Source organism: Somniosus microcephalus, chromosome 20 (genome assembly GCF_052327205.1).
Source record: "Somniosus microcephalus isolate GS21.2 chromosome 20, FLI_Smic_1.0, whole genome shotgun sequence".
Taxonomy (NCBI): Eukaryota; Metazoa; Chordata; class Chondrichthyes; order Squaliformes; family Somniosidae; genus Somniosus; species Somniosus microcephalus.
In genome coordinates, this window is record NC_141006.1 from 71,457,762 (window position 1) to 71,473,750 (window position 15,989).

General features: G+C 44.2%; 1 protein-coding gene across 1 annotated transcript in view; it reads right to left on the minus strand.

Moving 5' to 3' along the window:
• iqcc (IQ motif containing C) overlaps nt 1-15,989 on the minus strand; it is a 45,887-nt gene that overhangs the window by 11,436 nt on the left and 18,462 nt on the right. The gene's annotated exons all lie outside the window — the stretch shown is intronic.

The following is a 15,989-nucleotide window of genomic DNA, read 5'->3' on the forward strand; positions in this document are numbered from 1 at the left end:
GACAGACGAGACATACTGTTTTATATATATAGATAGATATTCAAGACCATTTTCACTTGTCTGCGAGAGCAGATAAACACAATTTTACTATCATTGTCATAGATTAGTGAGAGCTGCAAGAAGACATTTAATTTGAATCTAATAAACACATGGGAACAGAGGAACAGGAGGAGGCCATTCAGCTCCTTGAGCCATTCAATGAGATCATGGCTGATCTGCAACCTAACTCCATATACCCACCTTTGCCCCATATCCCTTAATACCTTTAGTTACCTTCAACTTAAAGAGGCACCATCTTAATGGAAAAGAGCTTGGCGCCGTGTTTTTGCCAGAGAGGACGATGCGTTGAGTGACCATCTGTCTGCTTTTGAGCTGGACATTTAGCTATGCGGGTGGCCTCCTGCTAATTTTGAAAATTAAATGGGCAAAAAAGTTGTTCATGAGTGGGTCTGTCCTACGCATACAGAAGCAGACCTGCCTCACACATAGATATACATAACCTTTTTAATACACACCTATCTTGTGGATTGCGCAAAAGATGGTCACCCTAGAGGAGAGCTATGCATAATTATCTTTATGAAGACTTCACATACAAGTCTTCTTTCGTATGGTAGTAGCAAAGCAAATCCGGGCCAAAGCTTCCGGTGTGACACTGTGGATATCTTGTCGGCTGCCTGCGAATTTCCTCTGAGGGCAGTGTTCACTGATGCGCTCCAGGGTCTGATTAGGAGCTCCACAGTCGCAGAATGGGGATGTTTTAATCTTCCATCTATGGAGAAGATGGCAGCATCTACCATGGCTGGTTCTGAGGCGGTTGATGGTTGTCCACTGTTTGCGAGGAAGGTTTGATCCTTCAGGCTGTACTGTGGGGTCCGCTATAAGGAATCCATTCCATATGTTGCAGTTCTTCCCTCAGCCTTGATGACCGATGGCGAAATGCTTGGGAGATCGCTGAAGGGCTTCGGCGATGGTCCAAAATGGCCTTCCAGATTCGAGACGGGTTGGGTGGTCGGTTGTTCAAGTCGGCCTGGATCAGCATGTCTTTGCTGGTGTAGCGGTTGTATTCTCTGGAGACTGCATATTCGCGGCGTAGGTGTGGTGGGGCGATGTTTGCAAGCACGAGCAGCCAAGGTGTTGGTGTGGATAAAAGCGAACCGGTGATAATCCTAGAAACATAGAAGATAGGAGCAGGAGTAGGCCATTCGGCCCTTCGGGCCTGCTCCGCCATTCAACGAGATCATGCCTGATCATCCAAACCCTAGCACCCGGTCCCTACACCGACAGCCATCCCACCCAAGCCCTATCCCCGTAACCCCACGTATTTAATCCCCCCTAACACTAAGGGTCAATTTTTTTTTATCATGGCCAATCAACCTAACCCGCACATCTTTGGACTGTGGGAGGAAACCGGAGCACCCGGAGAAAACCCACGCAAACACGGGGAGAATGTGCAAACTCCACACAGACAGACAGTCACCCGAGGCCGGATTTGAACCCGGGTCCCTGGCGCTGTGAGGCAACAGTGCTAATCACTATGCCACCGTGCTGCCACATAGTAGAATTCTGCTGGACATCAACGGATTTGACAAGCGGACTCGATAGCCATGCCGGAGAGCAGTACTCCGCTGTAGAGTACACCAGGGCGAGTGCTGCTGTACGGAGGGTTTGAGCGTCTGCTCCCCATGTGGATCCGGCCAGTTTCTGGATCAAGTTGAATCTACTCTTTAGTTACTTTCCAAGGTTCTGGAGAGGTTGTCTATATGACAGGGTGTAAGCAGGCGTGACTCCTACATAGGAGGGTTTTTGGCTCCGGTGGACAAAGAATTTTGATGCCAAGTGAAGTGGCAGCTTTCGACAAACTTGATGGCGGCACCAAGATCGTCAACTATGTCTGATCCATTCACCTTGGACAAATTAAACTCAGCCCTGTCGACAACCAAATCTGGAAAAGTTGCCGATCCAGATGGTGTTTACCCAGAATTCTTAAAAGCACTGGGGCCCAAAGCGAAGAGATGGTGACCTCCTTCTTCTCCAAGGTACTGGCAACTGGCAAAATTCCACCTATTTGGAGGGAGACTAAAATAATTGTCCTCCTGAAGCAGGGGAAGAATGCTTGTGAAGCCTCCAGCTACCGCCCGATCTCCTTACTTTGCACTTGTTTTAAAGTGCTGGAGAGGCTACTACTCCACAAACTAGCCCCCATCATCGAGCCAACCATTCCTAAGGAGCAAGTGGGCTTCCGGAGCTGCCGTAACTGCGGCGACCAAGTGGGAGCTTTAACAACGCACATCAAAGCAGGCTTCCAGTGCCAGCTCAAGACCGCCGTAGCACTCGTGGACCTGTCAGTGGTGTATGACACAGTATGGAAGCATGGACGGTTTCTCAAGCTCTCCACCATTTTACCCTGCAGAACAATGATCCATCTTCTCAACTCCATGCTTAGCAACCAGCGCTTCCGTGTACACTCTGGCACCCAGAAGAGCAGATGTAGGACATTAAACAACGGACTCCCACAGGGTTCTGTCCTGGCACCCATATTATTCAACATTTACACCAGTGACCTGCCCAAAACAGAGTCCCGCAAGTTCGTATACGCTGAGGACATTGCCTTGGCCACGCAAAACATGAATCTGTCCATCCAAGGAGACCCTGACCAGTGATTTACAGTGGATGGAGCCCTACTTCCACCGATGGCGACTTCAGCCAAACCTGCAAACAACCATCACCTTGACATTCCACCTCAATACCCGTCAAGCACATACAAGTGACACAGTCCTGTGTTTCAATGTATTTTATGTGAATGTGTTATGGATTTGCAAGAAGCTTGCTAAACACCTATTCATAAACATGATGCTACTTTAAAATAAGCCTTTAGATAAGTCTACAGCAAGAAATGGGGTTCTTCTCCTTGGAGCACTGAAGGCTATGAGGAGATTTGATAGAGGTGTTTAAAATCATGAAGGATGTAGATAGAGTAAATAAAGAGAAATTGTTTCCAGTGGCTGCAGGGTCAATAACGAGAGGGCACAGATTTAAGGTGATTGGCAAAAGAACCAGAGGTGACATGAGGGGAAACCTTTTTACGCAACGAGTGGTTAGGATTTGGAATGCGCTGCCGGATAGGGCGGTGGATACAGATTCAATAGTAGCCTTCAAAAGGGAATTGGATAAATACTTGAAGGAGAAAAAATTGCTGGGATATGGGGAAAGAGCGGGGGAGTGGGACTAACTGGATTGCTCTTCGAAAGAGCCGGCGCAGACTCGATGGGCCAAATGGCCTCCTTCTGTGCTGTACTATTCTATGAAATCCTTTTTTGTAACTGAATCAACAGTTAGCTTTGATTGGTGAGTACAGAGTAAAGAGCAGTTGCAAAGATTACAGTAAAGAAGATGGCTCCATTTAGTACACACAAAACTAGCATGAACTGAACTAGTCAGAGTCTGTGGATAACCTTCCATTACTTATTTTATAATCGATTTGCTGCAAAGATTATTCAAAAATCAGTTCTTTTCATCAATGACTAAGAAAAGCCTGGTATAGCATTTTTCACATCTCCCGCTAATATTATTGTGTAGGCGAATGCAGCAGCCATTTTGCACACGGTAAACTCCCAGAAACAGCAATGAAATGGTTGACTAATTTATTTTTTGGTGGTATTTGGCTGAGGGAAGAATGTTGGCCATGAACACTCACAAGCTCCCTGCTCTTCTTTAAATAGTGCCATGGGATCTTTAACACTCAACTGAACCAACAGATGGGGCCTCAGTTTAATGTCTCATCTGAAGCACGGCCCTCCATCTGTCTCAGCACTGCACGGAGGTGTCAGCGTAGATTATGTTCTCAGGTTCTGGGGCGGGGGGGGGCTTGAACCTACCACCTCTGACTGGGAGGCAATTGAGCTGAGCGGAATCCCTACCATGTTGAAAATGTAGGACAGATGCCAGAAAGTATTTCTTTAAGCAGCGTGTGTCAACAAAAAACAGAATAGGGTGACAGGAAGAGTAGTTTAAGAAACAACTAGGTGCTAATAATGAGAAGATGGTAATGTTGGTATTCTAAAAGGGCAAGACCAAATGGGCTAAAGGTCCTCCTCATCTGAACTGTCTTTGTACTTTTATTTTTTAAAAAGGAACGCTGGATGCACGGTTTGCAAGTATCTGTTTTTCTAAGTCATCAAGTTCAACAATTTCAGACCATAACCTCTGCCCCATCTTTTTTTTTCCATTTTTCCCCCCCTCTCTCACATGGCAGCTGTCGATCATTCCGCCAGTGCCATTTACACTTCATCTAGTCATCTTTTGTTTCTTAACTTGTCCCATTACCTTTTGCCTTGCACCATCATCCCTTTTGTCATTTAATCTCTCCTGCCTTCCATCTTATCACAGACTTTCCCTTTTGTTTTTTCCTCCCCTTTCCCTGCCCCTACACTTGCTTAAAAACCTGTTCCATCTCCAACTTTTTCCAGTTCTGACGAAGGGTCAGCGACCTGAAACGTTGAGCCAGAAATTAGGATCAGGTGCTTGCCGCGCGTGCAAGCCCCCGATCTGCACTCACCCTGCGCGCTGACATCTGAAGCCCGGGCCTGCTTGCATTTCCTGTCCCTGGCCCGGTTCCGATGTCGGCGTGATGTGCTTACCTGATCTAGCGGCGTAGTTAGTGAGATGTGCCGGCTGGGATCAGGTGAGCACTCTGCAGCCAATCAGGGGAGGGGAAACTCATTCATGAGTTTGATAGTAAAGACTGTCAAACTCATGAAAAGTACGGGCGCCCAAAAGACTAGTTTAACTTTAATTAAAATTTTAAAAAACATCCCAATAATTAAATAAACTATAAATAACTTTAAAAAACTATTTAAAACAATTAATAACATTTTTGAAAATTTTTTTTTTTTTACGAATTCGGGTCTAAAAATAAACTTACCTTACTGTACAGTCCTTAAAAACAATGAAGCTGTGGAAAAAATGTAATAATTTTAAATAATAGACCACTTACCTTCAAGAATCCACTCCTTACGCCTCCTTTTTTCATTTCCAAAAAGTCCAGGCCCTTACACACGCGCAAACCTGTCAAAACGAAGGAAGTTCAACGCGTGCGCGCAGGACCTCTTAACCCCTTAGTTCGATGGAGAGGAAATGCCGGTTTCCCGCGCATGCGCTGCGCATGCTGGAATCCGGCAATTCCTCCGGCCTCACGCGTGAGTACACCGTCCGTACTCACGCGTTGGGAACGGAATTACTGGCCCGCTAACGGTTTCTCTCTCTCCACAAATGCTGCCTGACCTGCTGAGTATTTCCAGCATTTTCTGTTTTTATTTCAAGGTTAAAAGTAGATTTAATAGAGGTGTTTAAAATTATGAAGGGTTTTGATCGAGGTGATAAGAAGAATCTGTTTCCAGTGGTAGGAGGGTCGGTAACCAGAGGACACAGATTGAAGATAATTGGCAAAAGAACCAGAGGGGAGAGGAGGAGAAATCTTTCTACGCAGCGAGTTATGATGATCTGGAATGCGCTGCCTGAAAGGGCGGTGGAAGCAGATTCAATAGTAACTTTCAAAAGGGAATTGGATAAATACTTGAAAAGGAGAAAACTGCAGGGCTGTGGGGAAAGAGCAGGGGGAGTGGGACTAATTGGAGAGCTCTTTCAAAGTGCCGGCACAGGCACGATGGGCCGAATGGCCTCCTTCTGTACTGTATGCTGTGTTCTATTTGTACGTTATCAAGGAAGGACCAGAGAAATGCTTATGCAAATATTACAATCATGTTTTGAAAACAAAAATAGAAACGTAATCTCATGAACAAAAAACTCCTATAGGAACAAATTTGTATTTTCAATAACATTTAATTAGTGCCTGTTTTTGTGGAGCCACTCCACTCCATTGTGCACTTGATCTTATAACAAATGTAACTGCTGCAGGAAGCATGTGAATTGGCTCGAGAATGCATTGACCATAGGAAACTTCTACAATTACACTGGATGGGTTAGCAATAGTGGGTTAAATTCTTATAGAAAATATTACGGTTAATGCTTTTTTTCCCCCACACATAAAAATACCTGTTTTCAATTGATTTAAGATGTTTTTGTGCTAGAAGATGAACCATTGTATAATATAGAAATATAAAAGACAGGCTAATCTGAGAGTAACCTGAATCAATTTAAATTTTAGTAATTTTCTTTTACACAAATTTTTTTTTTAATTTTTTTTTTTTTTTTTTTTTATAAGGGTTTTTATGAATGTTTGGTGGTGAATAAAAGCACAAGACATTTCTAAATGTAAGTGATTTGGTTCAAAAATGCTCTACACTCAAGGGGCCTTATTCCTGACATTCACTTGTGCAGCCTAAACCTACATAAAAACCAGTCTAAACTGGAGTAGGCCTGTGTGTTATGAAAATATTAACAAGCATTTCCCTATCCTGCAGCCCATCTTCATCCAAATGAGGCAGAATAAAATTAAAACAGTCGAAAGAAGCCAATAGTTTTTAGCCTCGAAATCTCAGTCTCACAGCAGCCATCTGCTCAGATTATGATTGAAAATTCTTGCTCAGAACAATCGTTAGAGTGACCCAGCAACACTTCGTGCCACATGTCTAACACTCTAACAGCAAGAGGTCTTCAGTGACCCCAGAGAAACTAAATGACTCTTTTGTGGTTTAGGTTTTCACAGGCACATCTCTTGTCACCTCAGAGATATTTATTAAGATAGAGGTTTTGTGGAAGCGCATGTATTACTGTTTCAGTCAGCTGTAGGCAAAGATACGAGTTCTAAATGCGACCACTGAGAGATTTGAGTGAACCAAAGTGTACACTGAATAATTATCTATCTTGAAGGCAGAATGGCTGGGGCTCTTCACAGGGTGTGATTCACACCATACGTGATGCGCTCAGTAATTCACTGAATTCTTTGTTGGAAAATATGACGGTCATCTTCTCCACATTATTCAGAAAATATAGGTACACATAAGGAAATAGCTTAGAGCTGTATTTAATTATTCTTCCCATTCCCTGCACTGGGCTTCTGTTTATAGATAATTGGTTATGGAAAATGTTCTTCCCTACCCTGCATGGTATCATTAAGCAGTCTCCAAGTCAGGCACATCACCGATAGTTTGCAATATAAAATGAAGCCTACAGTTTCCTATGGTTGCACCTTAATTTCCCGAAATAGTATACATAGGCATAAGTGTAGGAAGAAATTGGGGAAATAACAAAAACTAACATTCTTTGTGACTGATGTGACAATTTCATTCTGCAGGCTTTTCATCTAAGTTTCTCAATTAGCAGATAACAGGTTTAAGCTTTGTACTTAAACTATCTTAATCTAATTCAATAATCCACTCAACAGTCAATAAGAACAGACATGCATCTCCTTTCTTTATACTGGATTTGAGCACCAGCCTCCCAAAGGAATAAGTGTCCAAATCTAGATACTTTCCATCTGTGCTGTGTCTCCTCAGTTCTGTGATGTTTTTAGTAAAAGCTGCAAGGCAGTAAGAGGGCGGATTTCCCTGCCCCTTGCCCCAGGGGTAAAGGTCAGGAAAAAGGCACAGAGACACGTTTTGCTGGATCTTCACCCTTTTTACATTGCCCCGGGATTTCTGCGGGGGAAGGAGTGGAACTGGCTCCGGGCAGGATCAAGTATGCTCACCCGCCTGCCTCATTTTTACGCAGGAACGTTTTTGTGGGCACCTCACTTCAGGACACTCCGAGAAACATGAGGCTGTGGCCTGCCCCCAGAATCCTGCCAATCAGAGGGTCTGTTGGAGCCCTTATGAGGCCAAAGACTGATAGTTAGGTAAAATATTTCAAGTATTGCTCCATCTAGGGTCTTTATCTGCATTCAGAAGACCCTGATTCTGAGGCTTTTAACTGTGCTTGAATTTCTTGCTTCTTCTGCTGGTGCTAGGACTTGCCACAGGCTGGGGCTGTTCTAGGGAGTTACCCTGACCATGTAAATGGCTCAGGACAGGAAACTATGGCTGTTCTGGGCATGGACAGGAGCAGTGCTGGGATCAGGGGAGATGCAGGAAAATCTGCTTCAGATATCTAGATGGACACAGCAACATTTATAATGCACTACCCAAAAAAAATCTGTAAGAACCTTTTAGAGCTAATACAACAAGAGCTAAACATTACTAAACTCATTTTTTACTAAAAGTGAAATGATCACGTAACACGATTCAAGTTCATTTCATTTTGTGTCAGAGCACTGTTGTAATTATGCAAATTAGAAAGAGGTTAGCTCAACGTTACCTGGTCTCAGCGGAGATTAAATTAGAAACACTACAATTAACTCAACATTACCGGTACAACTGACCATTACTGATCATTATCCAGCAACTCCCCCTGGAAGTGCGCATGCGTGGAAATTAGGCGAAGACAAGATTGCGCTCAGGTGTGACGTTCCCCGTCGTCGATCACCAAGAAATAATGGGGCACTTGGCAGCAGAGATCGACCAGTGCTTGTGAAACAGAAGTCATCATCATCATCATGAGAGCAGCAGAGAAACTAGCCAGTAAAAGAAGTATGCAGACCAAATCAGAAGATCTTTGTGTGCGACCTGTGGCAAACTTATGAACAGAGAAACATAGAAGATAGGAGCAGGAGTAGGCCATTCGGCCCCTCGAGCCTGCTCCGCCATTCAATGAGATCATGGCTGATCATCCAATTTCAGTGCCCTGTCCCTGCTTTCTCCCCATAGCCCTTGATCCCTTTAGCCTTAAGAAATATATCCAACTCCTTCTTGAATATATTTAATGAATTGGCCTCAACTGCCTTCTGCGGTAGAGAATTCCACAGGTTCACCACTCTCTGGGTGAAGAAATTCCTCAACTCAGTCCTATATGGCTTACCCCTTATCCTTAGACTGTGACCCCTGGTTCTGGACTCCCCCACCATTGGGAACATCCTTCCTGCATCTAGTCTGTCTAGTCCTGTTAGAATTTTATAAGTTTCAATGAGATCCCCTCTCATTCTTTTAAACTCTAGCGAATATAAGCCTAATCGACTCAATCTCTCTTCATACGTCATTCCTGCCATCCCAGGTATCAGTCTGGTGAATCTTCGCTGCACTCCCTCCATGGCAAGAACATCCTTCCAAAGATAAGGCAACCAAAACTGCACACAATACTCAAGGTGTGGTCTCACCAAGGCCCTGTACAACTGCAGCAAGACATCCTTGTTCTTGTACTCGAATCCTCTCGCTATGAAGGCCAACATACCATTTGCCTTCTTAACCGCCTGCTGCACCTGCATGCTTACCTTCAGCGACTGGTGCACAAGGACACCCAGGTCTCATTGAACTTCCCCTTTTCCCAATCTATTGCCGTTCAGATAATTATCTGTTTTCCTGTTTTTGCCACCAAAGTGGATAACCTCACATTTATCCACATTATACTGCATCTGCCATGCATCTGCCCAATCATCCAACCTGTCCAAATCATACTGGAGTTTCTCTGCATCCTCCTCACAGCACACACGCCCACCCAGCTTTGTGTCGTCTGCAAGAATGCATTTAGAATTTCACTACAGATAATGAACGAAGGAAATCTTCTCTCCAAGTGTGAATTTCCTCCAGATTCCAGCAAACCCACACACAACCAGAATCCAAACAACTTGTGTTTATATACAGCGCCTTTAATGTACTGAAATATTCCAAGGTGCTTCACAGGAGCGTTATCAACCAAAATTTGACACCGAGCCACATAAGGAGAAATTAGGGGAGAAGAGGTAGGTTTTAAAGAGCATCTTAAGAGGTGGAAAGAGGAGTAGCGAGGCGGAGAGGTTTAGGGAGGGAATTACAGAGCTTCGGGCCTCGGCAGCTGAAGGCACGGCCGCCAATAGTGGAGTGATTGATAACTCTTACGATTCAGGCACTTTTTAGATACTTTTCTTGTGCCAGCACAATAGGACCATTTTTTGCAAGCAAGCCACGCTTCCCATGAACCAAAACGTGACCTTATGTAGTCTGGGAGGTAGTGTGCTCAGGCGGAACAATAAACTCCTTATATTTCTCATTAGCTCTGTATATATAGTATATGAGCTATCTCACATTCTCTAATTCTCTTTGATAGATGTACAAATAACACGCTGACAGACAAAAGATCACAGTCACTAAAGTACAAATTGAGTTTAAGAAGTAACATTAAACAGAAGAGCAAACACAACAGATTTCACTAGATTATAATACCCTATGCAATCTTCCAGTTTCTCTTTTAAAACAGTAACAGGCAAGAATACTTTAAACAACTTGTGACATTGATGAGATTTTTATGTGATAAATCCAAGCTCAGAGTCTTTTCTTTTTACCTCCACCAAACAGTAGTACAGCAAAATGAAGAACAGGGAAAAGTGGACCGTATTTATAGCCTTATCAGGCAGCTTCTGGCTAAAAAGCTGTTAAAAATAGATGTCAAAGGGGCCAGTGCCCTTCCCCTCAGCCATCTGTCTCAAATCATTCACCCATTTCCAGAATGGGAACAGTAGCATAGTGGTAATGTTACTGGACTAGTAATCCAGAGGTCTTAGATAAATAATCCAGAGACAAGGGGCTGAATTTTGCTGGGGTTCAGAGTGCGGGGTCCGCTGTTCAAATCACAAAGATTGACAGCGGGTCGGTATCCCGCTGTAAACCCGCCTCCTCGTCAGTTTCCCAAGTGTCGGGTCTGTCATCCCTGAACGGACCAGACACCAAGCGGCGGGTCAGCCTATTTAGATTAAGAGCTTTTTAAAAAGGTCGTTAAGAACCATTTTCCCATGTACTTACCATTTTCCCAGGTTTTCAATGAGGTTCCCGGAGAGCGACTATCACATCAGGTAAGTCTATCAGGTTCTCAATGACTGTGGATTGCTGTGAATAGGTGAAAGCTGCGAAAGTGGTCTAAAACCTACCATTTCACAGCTGGTCACTTCCCAATCTTAGAAGCTGGAGCATTAATGATTTGGAACCCACTTGTGAGCTTTATGCACTTTTGAAGTGTTTGGAGTAATCTCTCTATCCACTGTCACCTCCTTGGAACGACCTATCTCAACATTGACAGATTACTTCCGTCATCTCAACCTCACCTGCAATCTATTCTATCAGCATGGGTGCCCTTGAAAAAAATATTACCTTGGTCCTCAGAATCCCAACACGATCAGCCCCAGCACCAGGCATACCAGCAGCACTAACATCCACACCAACCTACTCCGCAATCAACTGATGCTGCACTGGGCGCAGGGCATCGTCACCCGTGCACATTGCTGCCCGGGATGTCAGCAATGGCCTCACCATGTCTAGATTTGCTTCACTTAACACTGTACACCCTGGCTGCCACATGATGCACCAGGTTGGCACCAGCACCATAAAGCATGCCTACAATCTCCAAGGCATTCCTTTCACACTCATCACCATTGGTGGGGGGGGGGGGGGGGGACATTATGTCTCACCATTCACTGGGACTCACTAACACACTTGCAAAGGAGCACACAAATCTGTCCAAGAAGGTAAAGTGGTGACAATAAGGATTTCAATGCTTGACAACACATTAACAGAAAGTTTACACAAACACTGGCTAAAACACCCGAGTGCCTACCCTTGTGTGTTGTTAGTTGGTATGATTGGACAAGGATGAGGGTGAGTGTGAGGGTTGGCTAGTGAGATGAGGAAGCAATAATGTAGATAGAGTAGGGTGGGTGGAGGTGCAAGGTAAGTTGGTGTGAGTAAAGATGTACAGGAGTAGGGTAGGGAAGGCAGAGTGATGGGGATGTGATGAGTGGCACAGCAGGGTGAGGTCGAGTGTGGCTTTGCAGTAACGTTTCGTGATCTACTGAGATCATTGAAAGGTTTGCGCCACTGCAGCCAGGTCCTCCTGACAACATCCCCGCTTGTGCCCTCCTGTGCAATGTGCAAGCAGGCTGTGTTGGTGTCCTGGGGAGGCGTCTTCCACCCATTGGAACGGAAGAGAACCTCCTTGCATGCTGTGACTCCCTCCATAAGCATGGGAGAGCCTGGGTGCAGCCATGCACCTTTGCGCAGTGCTAGTCAGTGTTTGCAGCACCTCAATGCTGCAGAACACTGACAGCAGAACTGTCAAAATCAATTTGGACATGGCCCCCTTAAGGAAACCGGCTGATGATGCGTCGTCAAATGACGTCATCAGACCCGCTTCCTATTAATTGGCCGGGAACCTCGCAGGGCGGGCTTAACAAGCCCTATTTCTGTAAAATCTTGTTGGAGGCCGGGATCGAGACAGATGCGAGGCCCCCACACGCCACGGATGCCGCCTGCCACGGTTGGAAAAATCCAGCGCAAGAGTTCTAAATCCCACCATAGCAGTTGGGGGAATTTAAATTCAGTTAAATAAAGCTGGAATAAAAAGCTAGCATCAGTAATGGTGACCATGTAACTATCGGATTGTTGTAAAAACCCATCTGGTTCACTAATGTCCTTCAGATAAGATCTGCTGTCCTTACCCGGTCTGACCTATGTGAATTCAGACCCACAGCAATGTGGTTGACTCTTAACTGCCCTCTGAAATGGCCTAGCAAGTCACTCAGTTGTCAAGATGCTGGAACTCCCTCCCTCCCAGCACTGTGGGAGTACCTTCACCACACGGACTGCAGCGGTTCAAGGCAGTGGCTCACCACCACCAAAGCAGAGCCATGGGTCTGATAAACAATACTCCCTGTTGAGATAAAAGAACTCGCATTTATATACCAGCTTTCATGACCTTAAGACGTCCCAGAGGGCTTTATTAGCCTATGTTGTACTTTTGAAATGGTTATAATGTAGGGAAACACGCAGCAATGAGATAAACACCAAATAATCTATTTTAGTGATGTTGATTGAGGGATAAATGTTAGCCCAGGACACCGGGGAGAACTCCTCTCCTCTTCTTCAGATACCGCTATCGGATTTTTTTGCATTTACCCGAGTGGGCAGATGGGGTCTTGGTTTAACACTTCATCTGAAAAGACGACAGATTGAGCAGTGCAGCACTCCCTCAGCACTACGCTGAATTGTCAGCCTAGATTATATGGTCAAATCTTCAGAGTAGGGCTTGAACACACAACCTGCTGACTCAGGGGCAAGAGTGCTAGTACAGACTAACAACTAAAAAGATAATTAATGTAACTAGTGGCTTTTCAAAGACCTATACAATATTACATAAAATAGTAAATCTGGGGAGTCAAGAACTCTAGTGATCCATTAAGCCTACCACCTGGGTACACCTTCAGGTTTCTCTCACTCGCTGAACACTAGTGTGATAAAACCTCCATTTTACCCATCTATTCCACCTCCCTCTCTTCTTTTAAGACCCTCCTTGAAACCCTAAAGTATTAAATTATGAGGGCAGGTTGCATGAAGTTGGCTTGTATTTCTTGAGTTTAGAAGGTTAAGCGGGTGATCTATTCGAGTTATTTAAAATGATTAAGGGATTCAATAGGGTAGATACAGAGAAACGGTTTCCTCTAGTGGGGCAATCCTGAAGAGGGGCATAATCTTAAAATGAGAGCTAGGAGTGAAATCAGGAAGCAGGTTTTCACACAAAGGGTAGTGGAAATCTGGAACTCGCTTGAATAAAAAGCAGAGAATGCTGGGTCAATTGAAATTTTCCAAGACTGAGGTCGATAGATTTTTGTTAGATAAGGGTATCAAGGGATATGGAGCAAAGGCTGGCAAATGGAGCCGAGGTACATGATCTAATTGTCTTTCTTTCCATAGTTAATAGTTTCAAAGGGAAGGGATTTGGTGGGACTGTGTGTGTGTTCAAAAATTAATCAGATGATGTTTGTTTGGCTAGTACGGTAGGTTTTTGAAAGGACAGCGCACACAAGTTTACAAGCGTGGGAGAAGATGGAACTTTATTTTTGCTGTTCACATCTTGTGCACTCGAGTGGCATAAATAATTAACAGTCTGATGAGAAATAATCTGGTGACTCTTTAAAGACACCTGCCTCCACTTCAAAGAAAGGCCGGAAGCATGCTGTTCACATTCCATCTATCTGAAAGGCAACATTGATTATTGTATGCCTGCTGAAAAGGAACTGCTTTTATCTAGGAGGTTGAATCCTATCTTTGGAATGGCTTAAGTGTTTCTGGTTTCCCTGCATCTTCAGTCCCTTGTTCTCCTACCAGTTTGTTCTTTGCAGCTGTGGTAGAGGCACCATGAGTTAAACTGCCTGTATTATATTCATCAAAGACTCAGTTAAAAGATTCAGAAACGGACACCAAGGTGTTGGACTTATTTCCAGGACAATTTTAAAGACATATTTCCAGGACAATTTTAAACACTGCAAGCTGAACGTGGCATAGCTGATTGTTTGCTGCATGCTTTTGCTTTTTAGCAATTATAATTCTTGTAAAAAAAAAATTAAACTATCACTTTGAGCATCAACATTATGGTCTGACAAGGTGGCGTTTTCCCACCAGGATGATCATGAATGATTGGACGGTTCTGGTGGAGCAGAGCGAGGAACTATAACGCTATTTGTGGTCCAGTCAGATCATCTGATGGCTAAACCAGTTATACTCCAGAAGGGCTCAAGTCTGTACGACTTGGACTTGGGGAAGCGAAGATGGGGACCACACCAGGGGGATAACCGGGAGCGAGCAAGGGTTTAGCTTGGGGACAGAGGATGGAGAAGTATCATGGCAAATAGAAGGCCAAAGTCCTAAATGGATGAAGTTGAGAACACCTTCACATCCCCTTCCCCCTCTTGTATGATTCCATATGGTGACTTGTGTCCCAATGGAAGTCAGCTTCTCCACGATCAAGACTAGCTGTAGAAAGAGCTTCTGATCATAATGTCCTCCGTTGCTCCAATAAAAGCTCGGAGCAGCAGGGGGTAGTGGGATCAAAGGCCAAGGAGCAGCATTTTGTAAATCCTAGCCGCAACATACGTCAGGAATTTCTTCAGGGTTCTCCTGATTGACGGCTTCAACATCGGCGGACACCTCGGATAGACATGTAAAAAGAGTTTTACCAAAGTTGTGGCAGGCCATCGGGAAAATGCCCAAGGAAACGTCCAGTGATAGTCATTGGACCCCAACATAACATTTTAAAATTCCCTCCTCCACCTGTAAGGTTTTTAAAAAAAATTGTTTGGTTGAATTTTAACAAATAAATGGCGGTTAAGAATTTGTATTTATATAATAACAGTTCATTTATTGGAAATAATCAGAACATAGTTGATGCTGACAAACCTAAACAAGGTAGTTTTACTGCCCTCTGGTGGTTAACTTCCTTACCACTCAGACACCTTAAGGACTTCTCATGGAGACAGTGAGCATAGGGGTAAGAGCAGAACATTAACTGGTTATGCTATACCTGACCTGGGAATATTCAATTCAACTGGGTGACAAGAGTGGAAAAAGTGTTCCTCTCTCCAGAATAGACATCCTCCACCTTGCCAAGACTAAAATTCACCCAAATGTTTAACCCCTGGCTCATGCAGTCTTCTAACCCTACGCCAAATTATTATTTTTCATGGATAGCAAGAGCCACCAGTCCTCACCCAATGTCCACTGGGCAGCGATCAGGAATGCCAACCCTGGCCATTTGTCCAGCAGCTTTAACCCTAATCTCCCCCATCCCACTGCACCAAATCTCCAAGCACAGGGATGCTAAATTAACTGTAGCACCCCAATTGCCACCTAGTTGGGATGTGCCAACTTCACAGAGGAGGGAGTGAAGCTGGGCCTTCCCTGCCTATATGGCTAAGTATTCCATCATATGATGCATTTATCCACTGAAGCAAGGGGTTGGTTTACCACACCTAACGCCAACAATTTTAAACAGTAAAAGGAATTATTTATATGTGATCATAACATTAAAAAAATTGCAGCCATCTTATCACAATCTGAAGCAAAACAAAGATGAATTCAAAATGCAGCATTGTGATCCTAAAGATGAGTTCACAACCCCAATCCAGATATAAATAAATCACAATACCTTAAACATTCACTCCCTTCACCACCGGCGCACCGTGGCTGCAGTGTGTACCATCT